General features: G+C 36.6%; 3 long non-coding RNA genes across 4 annotated transcripts; 1 reads left to right on the top strand and 2 right to left on the bottom strand.

Moving 5' to 3' along the window:
• Nucleotides 1–2430: 2430 nt before the first annotated feature.
• On the top strand, nucleotides 2431–3556 carry LOC141914283 (uncharacterized). 2 transcript variants are annotated; one of them, XR_012620750.1, is made up of 3 exons: nucleotides 2431–2544; nucleotides 3178–3277; nucleotides 3355–3556. It is a non-coding gene; the product is annotated as an uncharacterized LOC141914283 (long non-coding RNA). The 2 variants fall into 2 exon arrangements; XR_012620751.1 differs by having other exon boundaries at nucleotides 3178–3271.
• A 454-nt stretch (nucleotides 3557–4010) lies between these two features.
• Nucleotides 4011–9276, bottom strand: LOC141914180 (uncharacterized). The gene is made up of 6 exons (XR_012620738.1): nucleotides 8851–9276; nucleotides 8707–8765; nucleotides 8155–8218; nucleotides 7874–7937; nucleotides 6735–6834; nucleotides 4011–5475 (listed from the first exon to the last, which is right to left on the bottom strand). It is a non-coding gene; the product is annotated as an uncharacterized LOC141914180 (long non-coding RNA).
• Nucleotides 9277–18552: 9276 nt separating this feature from the next.
• Nucleotides 18553–23531, bottom strand: LOC141914073 (uncharacterized). Its single transcript, XR_012620690.1, has 4 exons — nucleotides 23304–23531; nucleotides 22822–22987; nucleotides 20557–20619; nucleotides 18553–18896 (listed from the first exon to the last, which is right to left on the bottom strand). It is a non-coding gene; the product is annotated as an uncharacterized LOC141914073 (long non-coding RNA).
• Nucleotides 23532–24000: the final 469 nt, after the last annotated feature.

Genomic DNA, 24000 nt, shown 5'->3' on the forward strand with positions numbered 1-24000 from the left:
AATGATGAAAATTCGTAGTTTGTATTGAACTTAGTTGACTTTAATGTCAAGCTGTAGTGAGTGGTCATTTATTCAAGAATTTCATTTTAAGACTGCAGATTGGAACTGTATTTGTGTTTTTTTTTCATGAATATTTGACATCAGAACTTGTAGTTGTCTTTTTGCGATTGTTCGACTGCAGTTTGTGGTTTTGTAATTTTTCCTATCCTTTATTTGGACTTCACTTACCTCGGACCAATTTTGCCAGTCCCAGTTTGTCCGAGTTAGGCAAGGTTTAACTGCAGAACTGGTTTTGTATTTTTTGTACTTATTACACTACAGAACTGGAGTGTTAGTTATTTACTTCTGTTTACAATCATATTTAGAACTTGCAATATGTCTCTTGGAGATATCGAATATAAGTACAAATTGAATTTAGTTACACGTAGTTTCAGTACATCTGCTGATGTTGTACTTAGCTTACAAATGGACTATGGTCTAATCAAAGAATTTCTAAACTTCAAGCAAAAAATATAAGATGCTAGCTATGTTTTATTATTGAATGTAGCCCTTCCAAACTTTGTTCAGTTGCACCATACTGAACGTCTGAATCAAAGAATCAAAGAAATCTGTTCCTCTGTAAAAAACAAGTACCAGAACTTGTCCGGTAGAAGGTACATGGAACTGAATGCTAAAGTGTGGTCAATGGGCATATATGCCCATGAACTAGTTGATGTTGGGGGGCAAGTTCAGAATTGTAAAATTTTGACCTCTGAAAACTGTGACCTACACAGAAGGATTGATCTACTTTTGAAATCAATCATTGAATATCAAAACAGTACCCACTCCTTGTCTACCAAATGTCAGGAACAGCAAATAGAAATTGAAAGATTGAGCTCATCATTAAGTAATTATCTAGACAAGGTTTATAACAATCCTATCAAGACAAATAGTGGGAAATTATTTCATGATCTTAGTGATTGGCAACAAAAGCGTAGACTTCATTCGCTACATGGGGAAATTGAAAGGGCTCTATGGTTTATGGAAACATATGGCTTGGAAATTGACTCCTTGACTGTAACTATTGGAACTAACGAGCATAATATCAATTTCAAATCTGACAACAGCAGGAACATAGGTAGTTATGAGAAATTGTCAGACTCCGTGAAGGACAAATTGAAAAATATTTTGTATGTGCTAGACTCATTTTGTATCAGCGATGCTGCCTACCATGAATTGACCGTTCTTGATTCAGAATTACCAAAGAAGTCACTTATAGTTCAATGTAGGGAATCTCTGTCAGATATATATTCCATACATAGGGCTGTTGGGGGAATACCAGGAGCCTACATAAGTTTCCATGAGCAAGTAGCTCTTCTGGTTAAGAATGACCCTTCTCTTCAGTCTGCTGAGAAAATTGTCATAAAATTGCGTGGTGATGGAGCAAACATGAGTCGTGTTAGTAGTTTCCTAACTATGTCACTTGCCATTCTGAAAGAAGGGGCAAACACAGGTGTACCTATTCCTATTGCAATTCTTAACCAGTCTGAATCGTATGATTCTATCAAGAATGGTCTCAAGCCACTCATTGAAGAAATCAATGAAATATTGATTCAAAAGAAAATGGCTATTAATGGTCTATCATATGAGGTTGAAATTGTATTAGGTGGCGATATGAAATTTTTACAACTGTTGTGTGGTTTAAAAGGCAGTACAGCCAATCAAAGTTGTCCATGGTGCAAAGTGCACAAAGACAACAGACATGAGTGTAATCATAATTGGGATCATTTTCATCAAGATCCTCTTGTCAGAACCTATGATAATTTAGTGAATGATGCCCTTGAATCCAAAAACGGGGTAGACCATCTACATATATTAAAGATAGATCCAGGAAACATTGTTATTGATGAGCTTCATCTATTACTAAGAATATTTGATGTATTATTGCGTAATATCATCACTGATGTTAAGGATCTTGATGACTTTGCCAGACTTGGCCAGCTAGATACTGCTAATCAACCACTAATAGGAGATAAACTACAAAATCTTTGTAAACTGATAAACTCATGTGGTGTGACTTTCAGGATATGGGAAGTCAGAGATCCATTAACACATAAAGGTACTGGCAAACTTGATTGGACATCTGTTCAAGGACCCGATGTAAAAACCATTATGACACTTCTACCTCAGATGTTACAGGGGTCAGATGTCATGCATGCACAGACAAAACATCACGACCGTACGCGAACACGCGAAAACGAGTAACGCTCGGCGACCCGCAACAATTGTATTGATTGGCGGGATTCGACCTCTCGCTAAAAATAGCTGAGCCGCTATCACGTGATCGAGCTAATGGTTAAAGGATAGCACGGAGGTTGTGGACGGGTTTCCTTATTGCTGGTTCAATGATGACGTATATCATCCCCTCGTGCCTTGGAAATAAACTTAGTTCCCATCTCAACTTCGTCAAGTTTTTACTTTTTCGCTGAGTGATCTAGTTTTCGCGCTATACAGGCGCAAAAACTTGGGATATTCTGGATTTTTCCACGCATGCGGAAGCCGCTGGTAATAAACTAATTTCTTCTCAGTGATCAAATATACAAAATAAAACGAAACATCTCGAAGAAGAAAATTTTCCCACGTTTAATTTGATATACGATACGTCTATATTACGATAAATGTTGACTGACCACTTTTGCAATCCGCGTCCGGGATTTTCTACAAAAAGATGCCACTCGGATTAGGCCTCAGCCCACATGCTAAAAAGCGATGTTATCGTTTCAGAATATCCGGATAGTTATTATTTGAACTATCATATGACATGAAATTTGAGTCCATTAGGCCTAATAATGTAAATTTCAATACCAAAACAAAGTAGGTCCTGATGTGGATCGAGTAGGCCTAATACGCCCTTAGGTCTACCCCCGGCCCGGTACCAAATTAGCTGTTTAAATACTAATTATCATAGGCCTTCCTAATCCAGCAGGCCGTAGGGTGGGTGGAATTAGGGGGGGGGGGGGGGGGGTGGTTGCTGATTTCATTTTAGTGGAACTTTTAACAAATGGGGGGGGGGTCTAGAAAACCCGCATACTGGTACTAGGAAGATCAGACTGCATTTAAAAATCAGATAAAATTCTCAGTTTGCAGTACATCAAATTCTTAGGTTGTTTTTTATACTGATGTTTAATTATATTCTAGATCGGAACGCACAGTGGTCCAGGTATCCCAAGTTGTTTTGATCGGCGACGTGAGCTGCTGAACCAGTGTAGGCCTATAAAATCTTACGGGTAATGTAAGTGTAAGTTAAACCTTTATCTCTAAACCAAATAATTGAAATTATTTACTTTGCTTTATAACGGCTGATGATACTTCCAGGAACGGAAATCAGCAGTATTGATCTAAATTATCTATGTTCACGATGGCGGATAAAAATGTAAACAGGAGTCTCGAGTCAAAGGGTGTGAGAGGAAAAAGAAAACTTTATTTTGGAGGGAATAAAAAGGGAAAGAAAAACAAAATCAAAAAGATGATAGAATCAAGTAAGTATTCTATGATCCTATTTTCATATGAATTTACTGTTAATGTTAGTGTTCTTATTTCAATTAAGTGTTATCAATAAAAGCTCTAATGTATTATTACGTGATTCTTTTTTCCATTTTCATCAGTTTTAAAATCAATCGTGTATAGTTAACTCATATTTAAGTCTTCCTTTGATTATCTCCAACCAAAAAGTATACTCTCTCAAAAATAAATTGTGAAGTTCTTTAATAAAATAAACAGGCCCGATAATCAAAGGAAGACTTAAATACATGTAAGACTGTAAATTCCAAAAAGCATTTTTCCAATGACGTTACAATGGATTTTCCCATGACGTGACTATTGCGGACTGCCGAGAGGATTTTTTTGTGTTAGACCGAGTTCCAGTTCTGTGATTTTCTCAGAATATTGCCACCTTGTGTTGATAAACCACCAACAATTGAAGTCACACTGGAGGGTAAGTTTTATAGTAGTAAATTATATAATTTATTCTCTCACCGACATGAAATGAAGTCATTCATTATATTAAAACAATTTTGCCAACATATCAAGTATCAGTTTGTGTCATCAATAAATATATTAATGGCAATACATTTCGTGAAGTTCAAAAGTTCTGAAAAGTTAATTTGTTACACTAACAATGGTTGTTTCATGTACTAATAAAAATCTAAACAGTGAAACTCTCTTAAGTCAGGATGATCATGATGTAATCCAGATGAAGACTTACTAAATTTTAGTCCTATAGAAATTGGGACTAAAATATAGATAACATTTGTTATGTGACATATATGATGATGACTGAAGCGAGTTTAACTGTATATTAAAGATTAAATGATCACTTATTTTGTGTAAATTCAAAGCTGGATTCACACTACCACTAGTTCGACCGGTTTAGTTTGGATTGGATCAAATCACTGAGTGTGCGTTCACATACGCGTTGCTAAATTGGTTCCAGATTGTAATGACTTGCAGTTTTATATTTGAACAATTGTGATGATTGCAGTTTATTATATTATATAATATACTGCAATCATCAAAATTGTTCAATTCAATAGTTTTAAACTCATCACGCTTTGGTCCAGTCCAAGTTGGACCGGGCCAAATTTAGACCAGTCTAAATAACTTTGTGTGATCACGCTTTAATGAACTTCAATACATTGCTTTATTAATATGCGAGATGCAAAATGCACTTTATTTCATTTCTTAATACTTGCAAGTAGCAATACCTTTTTTATTTAAATGTTTTATTTATGTTTTCATTTTGATTTGATTAAGGAAACATGAAAGCAACTAACATGAACAGTAGTGAAGATCTCCAAAATTCTGCCGCCCACTCGTACTCGAATACATCATCAGATGCAGAAAGTTTATCATCATTTTCATCAGATTCATCACATATTCTACCTCTGGCAACATCAAGTCCTATCCATCCCACTGTTCCATTGAATTCATTTAAAACACCCCTTCAATTTACCCCATTAGTTCAGAAAGTTCATCAGGAATCTCAAACAGACGTAGAAGAAGGAAAAGTTAATCTACACATATCCCTATTACAGAAAGAACTAAAACAAAGAGATGGTCAGCTAGTTAAAATGGAATTAGAAATTGAACAGTTGAACAATACAATCGTTCAATTGAACCAACAATTGATGGAAAAAAACAACATATTACTCGAAAAAGACAAGAAAATCAAAATTGTTCAGGCCGAAAACAAAAGTCTTAATAGCATAAAGTCGCACATGGATTCTGTTTTTGGCGCAACCAATATTGTTCAGCTTCCTGATAGCTATACCATCAATGATCCAATCTTTAAAGGTCGACTTATATCATCCGCGCACACATCCACTTTCACTAAATTAGACGAACCAATTGTACCATCACTTTCAGCCAGTCAACAAACAGTAGAGAAGAGGGCAGCAAAATTGAAAACCATTTTAGATTATACATCAGCGAAAAAACCTACAATAGAAAATAGTTCATTTACTTTAGCTAAATTTCTGAATCAATATCAAAATCTCGCTAACAATGCATTGAAAATTGCTCGATTCAATGCTGTTTCAAAAACCCTCACACCAGAAGAAGCGGTCGAACTAAAATTAAGATTACGCTTGACGATGACTCGTTTGCTTCAGTTAATACAGGTTCTAAGATACTACAAAATTAATATATTTCCTGCAATAGCCAAAATTAGAGCCGAGATTGAGATGCGTGGCAGGAAATTGGCTCCTTACATATCGGTCGGAGAGAAACCACTAGAGGTGAATAGTCGCACCCACGAGATAAAAATTTCCCCATATGCAACAATATCCAATGTTAAACATCAGCTTGAAAGGACTGTGTCACGGTTAATAAGATCTGGCAAATTGATTGATTCAGAAGCATTTCACGGGGAAATCTGGGTTAAGATTGGAATTGACAAAGGGGGTGGGAGTACAAAGATGATTTATTCTATCGTTAACAGCAGGGTGGGTAATAATCCCGACGAAGCTGAAATGTTAGGATATTTCGAAGGAACTGACTCTACCGTAAATATGGAGAGCATATTTGGGTATTTCAGACATGAAATGTCCGCAACAAATTACATCGATGTAGAGATTGAAAATGAAGAAAAGAAAGTAATAGTTCGATTTTTCATTATCGGCGACTATCATTTTCTATGTCAGTGCCTAGGTCACCAAGGATCTACTGCTACGTATCCTTGTGTGTGGTGCCTTGTCAAACTAGAGGACATCAGGAAAAAGAATAGTTTGCCACATAACTTGGAATCCTGCAAGTTCACAGAGAGAACAATTGCACAGTACAAAGACAATCTAGGCAGGCTGAATGAAATTCAGCCTGGACCAGAAACTGAAAATGTATGCGCACCAATGCTTATAATGCCTGATGACTTGGATCATGTTGTCCCCCCTCCACTACATATATCCCTAGGCCTCGGTCTTTTCTTTTTCAACATGTTGGAAGACAAATGTAAAGACATAGATAGAGTTTCGCTAGGAGATCGAGATCCTGATCTCAACGCCGAATGGCAGGATCTCTCAAAAAATCTTTCAAGATTAACCGCTGAATTAGAGTCATTGAAATTAGAAATCAACAGTAGTAATGATGTATTAGACATGTTAAAGACTGCCAAGAAGAAAAAAAGAACACCAATTAGCTGCACGGCACCTATATGTATTATTCGAACCATTGAACAGGCAAAGCCTCATCAGTATACTTACTGTAAAGAATGTGAGGCTCCATATCACAGTCAGTGTATCGATAATGTAGATAATTTCATTTGTGTCGAATGTGTCACTGGTAAGAAACCATCAGCAGATTCTATAATCAAACAAAGTGTGAAATACATCAATGATTTAAAAACTCTACAAAATAGCACAAAATCACAAATAGGTGAAGCCCAAACTCTACTCAACAAAGTATTCGAAAGAGTCAACGCTAAGATGGGTCCACTGCAGAAACGCCTGAATGAAATACTTAAAGAAATAGGAATCGATAAACAGGCATATCATTCGAATTCCTTTGTAGGAAATCATATCCACAAATTACTGTATATAGATCAAAGGTCGGGTGTAAACAACCCTCAGAAATTATGCAAAGTTCTTGCCGGGCACCCAGAGGAGGAACATAAATTCTATTCTCTGTTTGAGAAATTCCATCATTTATACAGCTTATATACAGCCAACCGGATGCTTACCCCTCAGGAAATTGATCAGTTAGATTATCTTTGCAATACATTTGGATCATGGTTCCCTAAAACCTTCCCCCAAACTAATATCACACCCAAGCTCCATATACTTCTGTTTCATGTACCTAGATTTGTTAGATTATGGGGCTCTCTAGGCCTGTTTAGCGAACAGGGCCTAGAGTGCAAACATGCAAGTGTAAACAGAGATGCACGGATTTATTGCACAATACGAAACAACATCTTCAGAACCAAACTACTATTCATCAATCAAGGATTGTATACAACTAAAACCCTGAAGATCGATGCTATAAAAAGAAAATGTCAATGCGGAGGTTTCTATAAAAAAACCAATGAAGGTAGAGTTTGTAAAATCTGCAAGAAAAATGCAAAATTATAGATTTACCAAAATACAACAATTAAAAACCAATTTTCATACAGTAAATGAAAATGGTATATGAATTGAAATCCTTGATTAGTATATAGATAGTAGTTATGAAACCGTGAATACGCAATTAAGCAACTTGAATATCAATAGTCAGTGTAGAGGTGGAAGCGAAATGGGCCAGCATTCCTTCTGTTTAAATCTCTCCCGCCCGCTACACTGGCCAGGGGATAATTTCAGTTGCTTATTTTGGAATATTGGTTTAAGGCAGGTGTGCATCAAACACTCACCGTTAAGAAAATCCTGTAAAGATAATTCCACATTGACTGATTAAAAACTTGTATTGTAGTAAATCTGTAAATATAGTAAAATCAAAATGTTATTATCTATGAATTTCACCTTAAATCCAAATTAAGCAACTTGAATATCAATAGTCAGTGTAGAGGTGGAAGCGAAATGGGCCAGCATTCCTTCTGTTTAAATCTCTCCCGCCCGCTACACTGGCCAGGGGATAATTTCAGTTGCTTATTTTGGAATATTGGTTTAAGGCAGGTGTGCATCAAACACTCACCGTTATGAAAATCCTGTACAGATAATTCCAAATTGAATGATTAAAAACTTCTATTGTAGTAAATCTGTAAATATAGTAAAATCAAATTATCTTTGAATTACACTATCAATTCCAAGTAATTTGAATATCAATAGTCAGTGTAGTCAGCATCGCTACACTGACCCAAGTCAGGTATCAAAAATTGAACGCAACGTTTTGGTAAAGTCGCTATTGGTTTTCAATGAGAAAATAATTCAAAACGTGACTGTTATTGGCTTAAATTGTTTCATGAAACCAGACCCAGGGGCTTATTTTAGAATATTGAAGGCAGGTGATGGGAAATGTACATCCAAATTAACTGAATAAATACTTCTAATTGTAAATACATTAAAATCATATCTGTAAATACGATGAATCAAAGTTCTAATAGCCTACATTGAGACTATAATGTTTTCTTAAAATAACTAAAAAGCTGTAGGCCTATCTTGTATCAAACTTACATATTTGATTATATGCTTACAAACAGCGAATTAAACATTTTACGTTAAATTTATGACAATGCGTTCGGCTTACCTTCCTTTTTGTGATCATAAAACTGCAATGACCAGATAATTTGCATTACTCTTTCCAGGCTGAAAGACAAAAATTTGAAATTTTCAGTTGACTTTTTGATCCAGACAGCGTAGCATGAAATAACAAAAATGGTATCGTGCTAACCTTAATAATATGCTCTTCCATAGTCCATCATGTACGCTATATCACACTAGGCCCATGTGGTGTTTGAGTCAAGTCGTTTGGGCAGCAAAAATTAGGCAGATAAAACTTCCAATAGATAACATTCACACGGACCTTATCGCTGTAAAAAGTAGCCTATCCTACGGCACGCACCCCCGCCTCTCACCCTTAAAGTGCACTGCTGAACTGACCTTTTTGTGCGAACCAAGACAATGCACAATGAAAAATCCTTTATCTGATTCAATTTGTGAGTTAAAAAGCCCTGAACGTGGCTACGTAGGTCTGATTTTAAAAAATATCCCAAGGGAGGCTCCATTTAAATTCCCCAGGCCGGAAAGCATATAACCGCTGCTTCGGGTATGTCTCAGCTACCTAATGTCTATTTATTAATGGATGAGACCTGTTTTTCTGGGATATTTTGCTTACTTTTTGGGGTACATACCTCATTTATGTCTTAACAGAATGCCAAAAATTGCGGACAACAACTGAATATCCGATATATTTCCAGTTCTGTACCAATTAGATGGATTGGCAAAAAGACTCCTTAAGTCCAATTGAATGAGAGAGAAAATCCTCCATTTTGTGAAATTTCTTGAATTTTTACATTGTCACCATGCCTACGAAATGAAGTTATTTTTCTTGTGGGGTCTCAACAACTAAATCAGGGTGGCGTAGGCATGGTAACAATGTTCAAATCCAAGAAATTTGACAAAATGGAGGATTTTCTCTCTCATTCAACTGGACTTAAGGAGTCTTTTTGCCAATCCATCTAATTGGTACAGAACTGGAAATATATCGGATATTCAGTTGTTGTCCGCGATTTTTGGCATTCTGTTAAGACATAAATGAGGTATGTACCCCAAAAAGTGAGCAAAATATCCCAGAAAAACAGGTCTCATCAATTAATAAATAGACATTAGTCGATACATGAGGATGGCTTGGCTGAGGCCTTTTAATTGTTTGATAAGGACTAGGCCTACTAATCTTATGTAGACTAGGCCTACGGACCCATTTCCCCCCATCGATTATCATCATGGTGAGTTAAGTAGCCTACCTGGCATTTAGCTTCGTGTAAATATTGCATCACCTTTACTCATGTCTCAATTCGACATCTACTGACTAATTTACCAGGTGTTATGAGTCTAAATCGAGAGTGACTAACTAAGTAACTGAACGCGGAAGTAGAAGTTTTTGTCGTAATTTTAGATTTCGACCTGCCGGGTACACTACCCCTATCACCCCAGGCCCAGCTAAATACATCTATTGCAATCCTCATAGCGTTTAATTCTAATTTATGAAATTTTGATAACAAAAAAACAAATCAGTAAACGGTTTCTGCCTTCAAATACACGACGAATTTCACATCGGCAAAACAAAACAACCGTCCGCCATTTTGTTAAAATAATCCGCTGTCACATGACTACGAGTATCAGAATATATATATTAATATGTTATTTCAATGGATCATACAAGTTATTCTTAATATTAGAGGGATAATGGATATTTAAGATAAATTGCGTTAAAATCAAATTGATTTCGATGAATGTAATATGTGTTCGTATTCAACGTCGGAGACTGCCGAGCTTGGGTGAGCGTGAAGCCACGAAGCTTAGCTCCGCCCACTATAAGTTCGAGTTCACGCTGCGATAGACCGCTGTACGGTCGTGACATGATGTATTACAACTGTGGATTAATTTCTTTGATTTGTACAAATATTTGTCTGATGATACACATGTACCAGAACTATTGGTTTTCTTTAAAAATGTGAAAAATTGGATCACTGATTTTCTCAGTCTTGGTTCTCAAAGGAAGGGATACAAGAAGGCCAATATCACACCCTATATGCATGCGCTTCTTTTCGATGTACCTTTCTTTTTGGACAAATTTGGTCCGCTCAAAAGGTATACAGGACAAGGGATAGAAAAGTTGAATGCGATTATCAAAAGGTACACATGGCTAAGACCTGTAAGGCTGATTCAACTAAGGAGGTATTAACGGTCCTGAAAAGAATAGAACATTTAAAGGACTCTGGCCATGAAAGAAAGAAAAGGGCATATAAGAAAACTGATCAAATTACTGGTTGTGGGAAAAGCACTCCCGGGCTCAAAGAAAAAAGCGTAGAATACTGCAGGAGATACAGGAAAATTGTGTTCCATGTGATCCTGTACCTGAAAGTGTTGAGGGATTAAGGTCTGATCTTTTGAAAATGGGTGTTAAAAGTATGCGTAGAACCTATGAACCCTTGAATAAATTATTCTTGATGAAAAGAGAGTTGTTATTAAAGCCTAGCAATTCAAAATGAGGTACGAAAGCCCTGCGAATCAGTGGTTGGGCTAAGAAAATAGCCATCATGAATGAGTGGTGCCCTTTTCTTTCTTTCATGAGTGTTGCCAATTTTTCCTGATTTCGGGATTTTGACATGCATAATTCCAAAATTATTTTGATTATAGTGTAAAAATGCGATGATTTTGAAGGTGCAGACACCCATTTTCAGAATTTTTGTACATGTAGTAAGAAATCAATTTGAACATGTATGAACTTAAATTATTTTTTAAAAAATTATCTGGAATTTGACCAATTGTTGTAAAAATGTGATGATTTTGTGGAACCATCGATTTAGAATGTATATACGCATGGCTCGGAGAGGGTGGGTCCTGAGATCTCTAAATACATAAGACATACTAAATGCATGACCCCTTTCATGAGAGAAGAGTATATTGATGTAACTGATATTGATTGATGAAGTTGTCTTTCATTTTGTGTTATGTATTCTGTCCATTCTGTGTTATGTATTCTGTCTCAAAATAATTACTAATGTTTGTATTAATATGTTTATTTTTCTGTTTTTAAAAATAAAATGTTTGCTTATATTACATGTATTCTCAATTACATTTATCGGGATCAGATGGTGGATTCAATATTAACAATTTTGGAAAGGATTTATTTTTCGAAAACTGCTTTTGGACAAAATTTGATGGAATAGCCTAATACCAGGGTCCGTAGCGGTCTTTAAATTCCATGAAGGTTTTTGAATTATGTTGCTGGGGAAATACTATAATCTTTAAATTTGAAAGCCTGTCTTTGGAAGTCTTTAATGTTATCGATTATCGCCGAGTTGTATGGTGTACGGACATTTATTTACTGAAGACAATTCAATGCGTAGCAACAGTCAGCGCCTCGTGATGTCAGTGTAAGTCAGTGTACACGGGGCTAAGCGCTCGAGATGCAGATTACTGATGTATAGAGGCCTACAAACACCATCACATACACGCTCTAGTCACCATGCTGGCAACACATCCAGTGCTCATATATTGGGGCGCGCGCGCGCTCGCGCTATACGTTTTGTTTCAATACAGTGTTTGAATGAAAACAGTTTTTTTGAATGCAATATACTACATGAATTATCATTTTTAGAGTAATTATCGGTCTAATAATTATCAGTAAGTATTTGAAATGATTTATATTGGGTCATGAGGGGGAAGGTGCGGTATCGGCATTGACGAGGTGGACGGGAACCGAGAAAATTAGGGCCTACGGTTGAAAAAATCATTTGAGAATATTATATTCTGAGGGACGAGCCTATTTCAGAGGAGATTTTTATTAAATGGGAAGGGTGATGATGTCATAGGATTTATGAAGGCAAAAATTGCATGGCGTGTCCACGGTGTCGTCAAATTCGTGATTTTAAGCGTCCATTTAAAACCTTAAAATTTTTCTGATTTTTACAGAAAGGTAGGTTTTTGGCTCTAAATTGGAAAAATCAAATCTGCGACTATCCGAATTTGTCTTACACCGTTGTGACCGTAGACACCCGTATATGGCGACTGTATAGTCAACTCATGCATGAAATGCATTTTTGCTCCATCTATTGACAGCGAAACACACTAAGACACCACTCAACGCGTGCCCGTAATGGGAAAAACACTTGACTTTACCGATCAATTTTTACGGTTAATTTGGAAAAACTTTTCTCTGCAGTCGGTAAATGATTTTTACATCATGAGAATCACATTATTCTAAAGTAAATTTATTAATACTCAACTTTTTACAATAAAACATCATGGAAGATTAACTGCCGTTTAAATCAAATCACTAACACAAAACTCAATAGCGCGCGAGCTTCAACAATGCGTCGATGGCTGTCATGCGCAACAATGGATTCACGAGAAAGTTCGGCATGGGGATTCGAACCTGACAGGTACAGGCTATCGCGTTCGGTTTCGTTGCGAACGAGATCCGTCCACCATTTTCAACGTTGCCGAACCCCGTCGAACCTCACGCCGTTTTTCAGTTTGTCACTCATTATCTACATTATTTTGATATAAAGGTAAGTAATTTCATATATTTTAGTTGCTAGATCGCATAAATTTGGGCCTTAGATCGAGTTGAATAACGCGTTGGACAAAAAGCCTGTTGTAATGAGCAATTATACAGCCTACTACCATTCCTTCTGGACCCGGGGCCCTGCCTGCTTCCCTTTTCTGGTTTGCCCCTTTATTTTTCGTTGAAATTTTTTTTACCTAGTTCCTTTAAACAATGATAATATGCCTTCTCTACTTCGTAGCTAGTGAGACATACTACGTAGAAGAGACTTAGTCCGGTCTCGACTAGTAGCATTTCCCTTAAAATTAAACGCTGTAAAAAAAATCACGGGTCTGTTTTTATTTTTAAAAGAACGAATTTGTTCCGATAGGCCTACAATATATCCGCGACGTACGTAACTTAAAGTTCTGTATCGGGTCTGACCTCACAGAGATTAAATCGAGTTTGTTTGATACACAATTAATCTTGAGATTATCTTCAAAATAAAGTCGTGTAAAATTCATCAAAAATGTTTTATTATCAATCAGAACTTAGGCCTATCTTTATCAGTTCGTAGCATTTGAATTAACATTCATATTGTTGTTCTAGATGCTGTAAATTGCAACATTTTTTGCCCGATTTTTCAAAAGATTTTTATATATATATATATATATATATATATATATATATATATATATATTCGCAGCGACTTGCTGTTTGAATATTCGCAGCGATTTGCTGTTTGAGGTAGAAATTATGGCACTGTTATGTCCCCTAGGCCAAAATAAAATATACCTTTGTTTCCGGTGTCATGTCCAAAATTTGGTAGGGTAGGTAGGTAGGGAAAACATTTTATTTAAAAAAAATATTTCTTTCATTCGCCGATCAAATGTCCAATAATATTCAATATTAAACAATTAATGTTCGCAACATTTTAACCTCGACTTATATAGTTATATAGAATATAGTTTTCTACTTAGTATTTTCAAGTCAAAAGAAATATTGATCAACAAAGTTTTATTACAAATTCTACGAAACAGAAAAGACAGCGATCAAGTTGCTCTTATTTTCTCACTGCTAGGCCTATAATAGTTTAAATGATTATTCATGATGAATAAAGTTATTTTACTAAATAAACTTCTTTCATTTGAACACTACTTGAAACGTACACGGGCGCTACTGAGCAGCGCTCATACTAAGCTATATATACAACATGTATTACTCACACTCTGTATCACTATACTACTAGGCCTATAGTGTATATCTGCGCGCGCTGTCCATTTATAAGCACACAGCAGCAATCCGATTTACGCGTGCCGTGAAGGAACAAACTATTCAATAAAACAATACCGACGGCCGATATGTAAAATATTCTCAAAAGCACAGACGGTCGGAATTCGTTCTTAATTATTTTATTTTCCACCGAAGTCAAAAAAATGTTTTCGGTCGGCACCTTTTTGACAGGGTCTGTCGGAAACCGGAAACAAAGGTATATTTTATTTTGGCCTTAATTCCTATTCGGACCCCTGCCTTCTTTCAATCCAAGATCCGCCGCTGTTTACGCCCAAGACGTAAAGTGATTTACCACCTCACAATATTGGCGCTTTTGCACTTTTGTACCCCCTCCCAGAATGTTTATTTTAGCATTTTATTTATCAGTGACAGTGAAGTCTGGGGAATAAAAATCTGTAACTTTGAGCCAAAAACACCTACTTTTTTTCGTAAAAATTTTAATGATTTGGGCCGTTTTTCGACCGAATCAGACGCCATAATGGTTTCTGCAACTTTATAGTTGTGCTAACTACCACCGAGAACCATCCTATTATATTTGTTCTATTTTCAAGAATCTATGTGTGAAAATATCATAAGATTCTAATTTAACCGATCCCCGATACCCATAAGTAAGCGTCTCGTGAAGGCGGCTGCTGCGGTTGACAATTCAATGCAATGATTCTTGATTGTTCCGTAATGGGAGGGGGGTACGAAGGTCCCTCATGGCGGATCTAGGAGGGGGGATTGGACGCGCCCCTTTTTTTCGGTTGAATGACCTTTGAATCATCTACCCAAAAAAATCACTAGAGATTTTCAACCCGCCGTGAAATTGTGAGCATATTTCATTTCTAATTTCACCCAAGAAAATGCTCGGAATCCATCTAAATGGATCTTATTGACGGGCAAAGAAGTATGTGTTTATTTGAATAGTGACCCTAAATCTCATGTGCCCCCCCTTTTCTAAAACTTTGATCCGGCCCTGGGTCTATAGGCCAATCTGTCAGTAAGTGCCCTCCCTGAGAGACGTTCCGCTTGACCCCTGTCTGTCACGCATGCTCTCCATGCAACATTTTGATCCGCAATATCTGGATATTCAGTTCATCTACAATTATTCAGTCTGAATACCAGACGTTACGGTCCCCTATGTCTGATACCAAACTGTCATAGGCCCTATAGAGGTTAATTCCTGTTTCTTGCAGTGCAACCACAGTTTTTTTTCCACAATCCAAGCTATTTTATCAAATGAACTGAATAATTACCTTAAAGATCAAGTGTAGCCAAATTTATCAAAATTTTTATTATGATTTTATTCAATAGATAAATAACCCGCATACCAGTAAAAAATGTTATTTTTTCGAGAAACACTCAGTTTGAATAAATATCTGGGTTTGAAAAATAGATAACAGGTGCGTGAATTTCAGAGCGCGCGCTGACTATTCGCTATGCGTGTGACGTCATACGGGCTACAGAGCGAATACAACGTGCACAAGCCGTCGCAAAACCGACATACGTCCGGCTTAAGTCATTAGCAATTAATGAAATACCTGTTCCATTTATGATGAAAAAACTCAAATGAAAAGTCTGGCTTATAAAGCTGTCTGCTCATACGAAATGTTTAAAACAACTCTTCATTTTTTCCAATAAAATTGATAATTGTGATTGATCGTTGCAAGTCAGAACCAGTTAATCACTAATTAACATGCATATTAATAAATCTGATTCCTCCTTTACAGTGAACTTAGCTTTAACCTAGTAGAGGCTACTAGCCTATCACGACGATACGCGATAAGGCAATAACGACTAACAATGTGAGCGCGTAGTTAAGCAAGGGCGCGCTATTTTTAACTTTCTGATCGCGTGACTTCATGACGTCACGAGGCATAATGCTAGTGAATAGGAAAATCTACGGTTTTTAGTGGCATGTTTCTTGCGCTATTTAGCATAATCGTCCCCTGCCAGATTGCAAATAACATTCAACTGGCCTGGCTCCACCGCGCTAAATTTGCCGTTTTTTGAAATTTCCCCGACGTTGTCGCCTGTCCGGCTCGAAAGTCTAGCGATAATCGGACGACCTATGTGTAAGTATACCACCAAATACATCAGGAAATACTTAATCTGAGGATAAGAATAATTATATCTGTAAACATAGCGCTGAGCGTGAGCTTATCTAGTTTTAATTGATATATTATAAGTGGTGTTTTTGTAACCGTATCGCTGAGAAATCGTGTCGCTCCTAACCCGGAAATAAGTTTTAGTCGATTTCGATCATCATTCAAATTTGCAGTATCTTTATCTTTATAGGCCTTGCCTCATTTGAACACCGAATTTAGTGATATCCATGAGAGATAATTCATATTGAATCGTATGTTCAATAGTAGAGAGGCCTGATTCATGTCCAAAAGCAAAGCCAAATCAAATAGTAGTCCCCTTTTAGACTTTCTGTTCGAATATCCACTTTTCTCTTTCAGGATATTTTTCGTCGTTTAAATTCCTACTGTACTCATAAAATAAGATATCGTCTCGTGAGGTAGGCTCAAAAATCAGTCATTTTTCAAATCGAAAACTTTTTCTTGGACTTTGAAATAAAAAAATTGATCAATCATGCATGTAACTTCAATAATTTCAGATTTTTCGTGGTCCTTCAGTGGCAGGCTGCCGTCGGGTGGGGCCCTTCAATATCGTCTAGTTAGGTAGGCCGAAAAATGTATTTCATACTAAAAAGTTCTCCTCGGGCTAAAAATTCCTTGATTAAGCTGTACTTTTGTTTATAATTTCAGATTTTTCGCAGTCGCAGTGTCAGTCTATACCAAAAAGTTAAAAATTCCTTGATTAAGCTGTAGTTTTTTGTTTATAATTTCAGATTCGCAGTGTCAAGAGTCCAACCGCAAGTGTTGATATTGATATCGTTTAGACTGCAGTCTGGCCATATTTTTAATTTAGTCAGGTGAGGTAAACCAACAATTTAATTTCGTATGCTAAGTTGAAAAACCATCTCATGCTTACAAATAAGCGGTTACTTTGTTACTTGAATTGGCATGATTTCAATTTCAGAATGGCAGAAAATTTTGACAGGAAAGTTGGTCAAGGCAAACGTAAGCTTTATTATGGGTCCAACCAGAAAAGTAAGAAAAATAAAGCTAAAGTAAAAAAAATGATCGAAGCAAGTACGTATATCAATACAATTCTTTTTATGTCCCAGTAGTTTCATTCTTCACTCCCAAAATGCCAACTATGAATCATGCCTATGCCTCGGCTGTGCCCATTGCATTTTGCTGGCAAGTTAGTTATTCATGAATAAGGTATACATTTTCGATTTTTGATTTGTAAGTATATTTGTTAAAAATATAATCTATAGCTGCATTCAAATGAGAGTGAAAAATAAACTTTGGAATTTGTTATTTAAATTAAGTGTTTATTTTCTGATTGAATAAAAACAATAATTATATTTTCTGACTTATTTTCTGACTTTTTAAGTTCTGATTTATTTTTCAAAAAGGAACTGATTTCTAAACATGCTCTGAATCAAAGTATCTAGGGATCATGAAGATCTTAAATGGCAATTCTCAAATAAATGTGTTTCGTGTATAGTCTACTCCTGTTGTGCCTATTAACCCATTCCCCCCTAAGCCAATATCAGTATTGAAACATTAATAAGAGTCTCGTATGTATTCTTGGAAAACAGGCCTCAGGTTTACAATGTATACAATGCACATGTTCATATTTAAGAATTGTTCAGAAAAAGGAGGTGAAGTAATTATATTATGATGACTGCCAGTGAGTGAGACTGAGAATTTGAGGGTTTATGAGTGACAACAACCCGCAATAACAAAAGGGTAAAACTCTCACCACTATTCCATTGGCATTTATCTGGATTGTTGTTAACTACAAACTTAAGAACTCAAATGAACCCTAGCAAGTGTAAAGACACAATGTTCTACGTATAATGTTATTGTGGGTCTTATATTTGAAATGGAAAGAAATTATGATAAAAATGGTTAGGTAAGTTGAATTATATTTACTAACTGGTGACTAATACTTCCTATTTATGAATATATGGATTAATGAGAAAACAACAAAACTAAATTAATTAGTACCATATGTACACTTCCATTGATCTTTTATTTCAACTGATAATGATCGACATTGGTTTATAAATGAAGGGACTCGTATGCATGAAAATTAATTCATTGAAATTGATTGTATTTTACCATCTATTGATTCAATAGGAAATGCAAAATGGGGAAATACGAGCCTATTGAGTGAAAGTGTGTCTAGCCAGTTTTCTCCTCAATCGCAAACTTCATTTGACGAAAAAGAATCAAATATTCAGCCTCCATTTACCAGTACTCCATTTACGTCCCCTGTTATGTATGTACCAAGTACCAACGTTGAAACATCTGTACCGACCTATCATTTCAAAGAGGATCGCAGCTGTCAAACGGAGAACACTGCAACTGAAAATAAACAAGAAATTAAGATCAAACTACTTGAGTCGAAAATGAGACAGATAGAAAGTGAGAAATTGGTTTTGCAATCAGAAAATGTAAATTTAGCAGAGCAAATCAAAATTAAAGATCAGAAATTAGAAGAGTTACAAAATCAGATATTGCAATACGAACAATATGAATCTCTAATCAGAAATAAAAGCTTATTAGAAATATGCGGAGGAAATATGAATAGCATCTTCGATGCTCGTCACTTAACGAAGTCTCGCCCTGAAAAGTTTTGCAAATTGAGCATCCCTAATGTCCCATCATCAGCGGCAAGTTCCCAAACTCTAGAAGCTCGAGCATTGACAATGAAAAATGTATTAGACACAATATCAGCTAAACCAATCAATTCATATCAGAGCAGCATCACGCTTTCAACATTTCTATCACACAATCCCAAATTATCTAAATCTGCAATAGACCATTCTCAACAATTACATCTACTCAAACCATTAACCGCATCGCAATCTGTTGAATTAAAACTTGCTCTGCGTCTGCCGATGAGACGACTTTTCGACTTGAAACGGGTTCTAAAAAGCTATGGAACGCCAATCTTTCCATCTGCAAACAAAATCCGACAAGAGATCTTGCAGAGGGGAAAATCTTTCACCCCCTATATCACTGTAGGCCAAACAGAATTAGAAGTTAATTCGAGAACCCATGAAAAAAAGACAGCTCCTCATGCAACTCTGACCAATTTGAAGTTACAAATTCAAAGAACTGTACAAAATCTATCTGACCGAAAGAAAATGAGTTTTCATCCAAATTTTCACAATGAAGTTTGGGTCAAAGTGGGTATTGACAAGGGAGGGGGTAGTACAAAAATGATATACTCGGTTATAAATGGGGAAGGGAACAACAGTGCAGATGCCAGCGAAATGATTGGCTATTTTGAAGGCACTGATATTGTTGAGAATATGAGAACGGTATTCGGGATTTTCAAAGATGAAATCGATGCTAATGATATCACTATATCAACAATGATTGATAATAGAAAATTAGATTTGCCTGTTAGGATGTTCCTCATTGGGGATTATGCATATCTGTGTAACTGCATGGGTCACCAGGGGCCCTCGGCTACCTATCCCTGTTTATGGTGCCAAGTAAAACTTGAAGATCTTAGGAAAAAGAACAGAACACCACACAATCCATCTTCCCATCCATATCAAAACCGTACTATCGCATCATATCTCGAAAATTCATCAAAATCACCACAATCATTCGGCCCAGAAACCTTGAGTATTTCATCATCAATGCTATTCAAACCATCAGACATGCTTCATCTCGTTCCTCCAGTTCTCCATATTTCCCTAGGATTAGGCCACCGTTTCTTTGAGATGATGGAAAACAAGTGCAAAGAACACGACCAGACAAACTTAAGGGAATCGAACCCTGAATTAAACAAAAAAATGGCAAGACCAATCAGAAGTAGTTTCAAAATTAAGACTAGAAATCGAATCGAAACAATTGTCTTTTGAATCATCCAGCCAATTACTTAATCTCATGAAAATTTCCCACCGTAAAGGTTCATCGGTAATTGACTGCACGGCATCCATCTGCTTCATTCGCTCTATTGAAAATGCAAACCCAAATGAATATACATACTGCGTAGATTGCAACTTACCTTTTCATAAACAATGCGTATCGAATATAGAATGTTTTACTGGTCGCAAACCATCAGCAGATTCTATCATAAAAAAACAAAACATCATCATCACAAAGCTAAAAAAAGACATCTCAACTTTGAAAACACAAATAGCCCCGGAACAATCTCTTCTGAATGAAATTTTCAAAGAAATTAATAGTATTCAAGGACCGACCCAAAAAAAACTCAACAATATCCTATCTGAGATTGGTATTGTTCGACAGGCCTACCATTCGAATAGTTTTGTCGGCAATCATATCCATAAAATGTTCAAAATCGATGAATCAAAAGGAATCAATAATCCGCGTAAATTATGTGAAGCACTAGAATTTGACCCAGCTACTCAGTCATTATTCCAACTTTTGTTTGAGAAATTTCACTCAATCTATACATTATATACGGCAAACCGTTTCCTTGAAAATTCTGAAGTTCAAGAACTAGGTAGGCTTTGTGATGATTTCGGTATGTGGTATCCGAACGCGTTTCCGGACACAAACATCACTCCGAAAATGCACATGCTAATTTATCATGTACCAGAATTTGTTCGTGTCTGGAGGACAATTGGCATGTTTGGCGAACAAGGACTGGAATCTAAACATGCTAGTGTCAATAAAGATGGACGAGTTTATTGCACTATAAGGGACAATATTCTACGAACCAAGTTAATCTTCATTAATCAGGGTCTATATACTACGAAAACGCTAAGTATCGAAACTGTTCCACGCAAATGTCTGTGCGGTGGATTTTTTATAACTAAACAAAATGAACGAAAATGTCAAAAATGTAGTAAGAGCTAAATTTTCAATCAAGTACCAAACATCTAGGCCTATACTTTGTTATGTGCATTTTCGGAGTGATAGTAATATTTTCACCGTGATGTCTGACAGTAGAGAAGTGGATGGGAAATGGGCAACTTTATGGTTTTTAAACCATAGAGTTATGTTCGGGTTTATTCCCTCCCGCTCGCTCTACTGTCAGTCTATTAACTATTAATGTATTCTGTATATCTATGTCTGTCTATCTATCTGTTTGTCTGACAGTAGAGAAGTGGATGGTAAATGGGCAACTTTATGGTTTTTAAACCATAAAGTTATGTTCGGGTTTATTCCCTCCCGCTCGCTCTACTGTCAGCCTATTAACTATTAATGTATTCTGTCTATCTATGTCTGTCTATATATCTGTTTGTCTGACAGTAGAGAAGTGGATGGGAAATGGGCAACTTTATGGTTTTTAAAACATAGAGTTATGTTCGGGTTTATTCCCTCCCGCTCGCTCTACTGTCAGTCTATTAACTATTAATGTATTCTGTCTATCTATGTCTGTCTGTCTGTCTGTCTATCTATCTGTTTGTCTGACAGTAGAGAAGTGGATGGGAAATGGGCAACTTTATGGTTTTTAAAACATAGAGTTATGTTCGGGTTTATTCCCTCCCGCTCGCTCCACTGTCAGTCTATTAACTATTAATGTATTCTGTCTATCTATGTCTGTCTGTCTGTCTGTCTATCTATCTGTTTGTCTGACAGTAGAGAAGTGGATGGGAAATGGGCAACTTTATGGTTTTTAAACCATACAGTTATGTTCGGGTTTATTCCCTCCCGCTCGCTCTACTGTCAGTCTATTAACTATTAATGTATTCTGTCTATCTATGTCTGTCTATGTCTGTCTATCTATCTGTTTGTCTGACAGTAGAGAAGTGGATGGGAAATGGGCAACTTTATGGTTTTTAAACCATAGAGTTATGTTCGGGTTTATTCCCTCCCGCTCGCTCTACTGTCAGTCTATTAACTATTAATGTATTCTGTCTATCTATGTCTGTCTGTCTGTCTGTCTATCTATCTGTTTGTCTGACAGTAGAGAAGTGGATGGGAAATGGGCAACTTTATGGTTTTTAAACCATAGAGTTATGTTCGGGTTTATTCCCTCCCGCTCGCTCTACTGTCAGTCTATTAACTATTAATGTATTCTGTCTATCTATGTCTGTCTATGTCTGTCTATATATCTGTTTGTCTGACAGTAGAGAAGTGGATGGGAAATGGGCAACTTTATGGTTTTTAGAGTTATGTTCGGGTTTATTCCCTCCCGCTCGCTCTACTGTCAGCCGTAGCCTATAGTCCTATACGAATAAAGTAAACAATTAAGATATAATCTGCTTACCAGTTATTACTTCGTACATGGGGCAGGGAGGTTAAAAAATCAGAATTTCGTGCTTACGTCTGTTCGTAGGCCTATGAGATATTGACTTACCGAGATATAACTGTGGCCACAGCCACATTATCAGCCAAATCATCTTTCCTGTTGGTGAATTCCATCCTTTTCTTAAAACATGAAATTCTGGTCCACTTATTTTCGACTGGAAAGTCTTTACGGCATAGCCAATCTGAGTTCAGTCCTGGTACAGTCTGCAATAGACCTATATTCGGATAAAAATTCATGTCACATATTCTGCCGAAACAGCTTCGGTGCATTAGGCCTTTTCATTTCAAAGTATCAGCATGAACTTTTTAGTATTGTGGAGCTGCGGTGACCTACGGCTACTACACCAGGTCCAGTCCTCCAGGACAGGAGGTCTTTCGAGTATCATTTTACTATTGAATGTCGAATTATCTGCCATTATACAAAGAGAATCTACCATACCTATTTATCATTTTGCGTAAAGAAATGGTTCAGGTGGTTTTGGTAAGCTACAAAGTCAACTAAAAGCCTACACACGTATCAGCAGTACTTACTGTCAGCTGGTCAGTCGACTCGAGAACCCGGAAATAGAACAGAAATATTGCATTTCAGAGGCAAATACAGCATCTATCGTACGCATTTACACCAATTAAGCCATCGTTATCTTCCTTCATCTGTTGCCAATATCAAATATGATATCGTATGCACATAATCCAGTGTTATCCTGTGAAATCTTTGAATTTGACGTCAAAAATTATTGAAAACATCGCCGACGGCGGCCATTTTAGGAAAATCACCACCAGGAGGACCACTGCGTATTTTTATAATGAAATATGATTTTATCAATCTAAAAACCACAAAAACATATTTCCTGAATGAATATCTGTTAAAGATTTAGAACAATGATTGAAAATTCATATTATGACACACAGCGCAGCGCAAAAATATAATCAGCAAGTTCACGCACGGTAACTAAGGACGCGCACGTACGCCACTGTCAAGGGTCAAGGTCAAATTCAGCTGAAAGCTTGTACACTCGTGCTATGTAGGCCTATGTATATGCGTAGGCCTAACATCCGGACAGATTGGTCGTACGCCTATTGAATAACAACCCTCCTAAATATCCTGAATTTTGTTTTGAAGTTCAATCCAATGAGTCCGTTAATTAACGCAACAATTATACTGTGCTTGTTTGAGACAGTAAAGGTCAGTTCCGGTAGGCCTAAGCCTTAAGGTCGCTTAAAACTCGAT

This window comes from Tubulanus polymorphus, chromosome 12 (assembly GCF_964204645.1).
Source record: "Tubulanus polymorphus chromosome 12, tnTubPoly1.2, whole genome shotgun sequence".
Taxonomy (NCBI): Eukaryota; Metazoa; Nemertea; class Palaeonemertea; order Tubulaniformes; family Tubulanidae; genus Tubulanus; species Tubulanus polymorphus.